Source organism: Apus apus, chromosome 19, assembly GCF_020740795.1.
Source record: "Apus apus isolate bApuApu2 chromosome 19, bApuApu2.pri.cur, whole genome shotgun sequence".
Lineage (NCBI taxonomy): Eukaryota > Metazoa > Chordata > Aves > Apodiformes > Apodidae > Apus > Apus apus.
Window position 1 is genome coordinate 1,265,546 of NC_067300.1, and position 3,212 is coordinate 1,268,757.

Consider the following 3,212-nt stretch of genomic DNA (forward strand, 5'->3'; position numbering starts at 1 on the left):
GCTCTGCAGATAACTCATCGTGTCCTTCCATGATCGCTGTACAGCTTCTGAGTTCAGCTCACAGCTCCTCAACCAGGTCCTCTTCATGCAGAGCCAAGATGAGCAGGATGCTCCAGCGTGAGCTCCTGAGAATGCTCTTCCCCAGAGATGCACCCCAGCTCCTGACACAGCCAGAACAGCAGGAGCTGGAGGAGATTTGGGTGCCCCTGGAAAAGGGTCCCCCAGGTCAAGTAATAAAAGCCATGATCCAGCAGGGAGAGGCTGGACACCTGAAGATAAGCAGAGAGGGCTGCAGTGTCACAGGGCATGACTGGGGGATGTCACACAATCATAGAATCACATAATGCTTTGGTTTGGAAGGAACATTTAAAGGTCATTTAATCCAACACCCCCGAGTGAGCAGAAACATCAACTAGCTCAGGCTGCTCACAGCCCCATCCAACCTGACATGGAATGTTTCCAGGGATGGGGCATTTACCACCTCTATGGGCAGCCTGGGCCAGTGTCTCACCACCCTCACTGTAAAACATTTCTTCCTTATATCTCATCTGAATCTCCCTCTGTCGGGTTGCCATCATCCCCCCTTGTCCTGTCACTGCAGGCCCTGCTAAGAAGTTTGTCCCCACCTTTCTTATAAGTACTGAAAGGCCACAGTGAGGTCTCCCTGGAGCCTTCTCCTCCCCGGGCTGAACAACCCCAGCTCTCTGTCACAGTGCTTGGGGGGGGATGTCACAGTCTGTGGCTGGGGGATGTCACCACGGGCTGTCCTCACCCATGGCACTTGCCTCAGCAACCCTGTGCCCCAGCACATGCCTTGGGGCTCACCAGAGGGACACTGCCCCTGCGTACCCCACATCTGCTGCTGTGTGGTTGGCATTGGTGCTTCAAACCAGCCACCAGGGCCCTGGCTGTTGCTTCCCAGGGCCCCATCCATTCACTCTGGCCTGAGGTGACACCTCCAGGCACAGCAAGAGGGTTCCTGGGGAGCCCAGCACAAGAAGAAGGAGCACAAAGAACAGCACTCCAGGTGAAGGACCTGGAGGATCACCTGCCTCGATAACTGGCTGTGCTTTGCCCAAGGCAGCCCAGAGTGCCATTAGATTTCTTGGCTATGAGGACAACTTTGTGTCCACCAGGACCCCCAGGTCTTAATTCTGCAAAGCTGCTTTCCAGACTGTTGGCCTCCAGCAGGTCTTGGTTCATGGAACTGTCCATTCCCAGGTACAGGACTTTGCACCTGTTGAACTGTATGAGGTTTGGATCAGCCCATTTCTCCAGCCTGTCGAGGAGGATAATTAAGAGAAGGGAAGTGAGAGAGGTAAGAAAGAAGCATGAGAAACCCATTTCCACTGCTGGATCCATGCTTGGGAGAACCCTCCTGATGGAAATGACACATCCCAAGGAAACATAATCCAGCTGCTTTGTGCACTCAGGAATCTCCCTGCCTGGTTAATCCTGTCTGGAAAAAGCCTTTTCAAAAAGCCACACAAATTCCAGGGGTTTGGAGCAAGCAGGGAGCTATGCCACACAAACACCAACCAGAAAACACTCTCTGTTAACTGTCATCACCAGGTAACAGCACCCGAGGTGTCTCTGAGTGTTCAGCGGGTGTGTTAATGAGGGAGGAAACAGCTCGAATGCTGGGAATGTTTCTGGCACCCCTGTCTAACCACCTGCAGTCAGGAGTGAAACAGGACAGAGCAACGTGAAAATCCAGCCACCAAAGGACAGCTCAGAAGTGGGAAGGTGCAAACACCAGCCCTGGTGCCCAGAGCACGTCCCGGGCTCCTGTGGTGGCATCGCCACAGCTGAGGAGGAGGGAGGCAAAAAGCAAAGTCACAGCTGATTTCCAAAGGGAAGCAGTGGGATTGAAAGGGTTATTTTTTAGGAGCTTAACTTCCCCCTTGGAGAAATTAGTGCAATAACTATGAAGAGGCAAAATATCATTGCTTCGTGTCTCTAAACTCCCCAAGATGGGGAGAGGGGGGTTGTGTTTCATTCCTGATGTCCTGGCAAGGAGGAGCTGAAGAAGAGGAAAATCCAGGTTTCTGCTGACCTGGAGTGCTGCTCGTTTTGTGACTCTGATGTTTGTGTCAGTGCCATGCAGGAAGAGAACTGGAAATCCCTGGAGCAGCACAACCCAGCAGAGCAGGTTTAGTTTCATTCCAGAATTAAGAGAAAATTCTGAAAATATGAAATATTTGGAATGGGAAAAAGAACCTTATGGCAGGGGCTCCATAGCTCAGGGGTTAGAGCACTGGTCTAGTAAACCAGGGGTCGTGAGTTCAAATCTCACTGGAGCCTGGGAGCATCCTTAGTTTCTCCAAAGATCAGAAGCTTTGTCTTTCTGGTTCTCAAAAATGTTGCTGGGATGGATTTTTGAATCATTTGCCCCAGTCTGGATGAAAGGCAAACGTACCACAGACCCTACAGCCAATAAAAGGCAATAAGGAGCAGAGAGAAATTACAACTCTCAGAATTAAACCTTCAAAATGATACCTGGAAACATTTTTAACAGTGAGAAAATACCTAATAATGGCATCTTCTGAACCTCATGGATGTTGTGGAGCTCATTGGAGAACAGATCTGAAATGGCTGCTGGGTATTGACAGTCAGATCTGGTTTATCTCTTCATACTTCAGCAGGACAATCAAATTATGTCTCCAGAGAGATGTGGAATGACAGAGCTGGCTGAAAAAATGAGAAACACATTTGTGGAGAAATAGTAACATTGGTGTTCTTCAGAGTTGTGCTGGGGGTCTGGAAAGTTATAATTTTCAAGAAAAACAGAGAAAGCTGGGAATTAACGTATTTTGCATCTTGACATGAATGAATTGCAGCCCAGATTTATGAGCTTTCACACTCTGCCTTTGCACATTTCCCATTTTCTTTTTTGCTCCTTTTCAAATAGAATTCCTATCTTATTCCATCAACATGATCCAAACCAGTGATGTGAAAGGGCATTTGTGAATTTGCAACAGGCCTTTTTTCTATTTGAGGGAGAGAAGGCTCCAAAAGCCCGAAATATTTTTGTCCTGTGGATGTGGACACTGGGTGCAGAAGGGAGGGACGTGGTGCTTTGGTGACCCCTCTTCAGCCTCTTTCCTGCAGAATCCCCAAGGCTGGAAAAGATCTTTAAGATCATCAAGTCCAGCCTATGACCAACACCACCACATCTCCAGCCCATGGCACTAAGTGCCACCTCCAGCCTT

General features: G+C 49.3%; 1 non-coding gene across 1 annotated transcript; it reads left to right on the forward strand.

Annotated features, from left to right (window-relative positions):
* Positions 1 to 2,231: 2,231 nt before the first annotated feature.
* TRNAT-AGU (transfer RNA threonine (anticodon AGU)) lies at positions 2,232 to 2,304 on the forward strand. The gene has a single exon. It is a non-coding gene; the product is annotated as a tRNA-Thr (tRNA).
* The last annotated feature ends 908 nt before the right edge of the window (positions 2,305 to 3,212 follow it).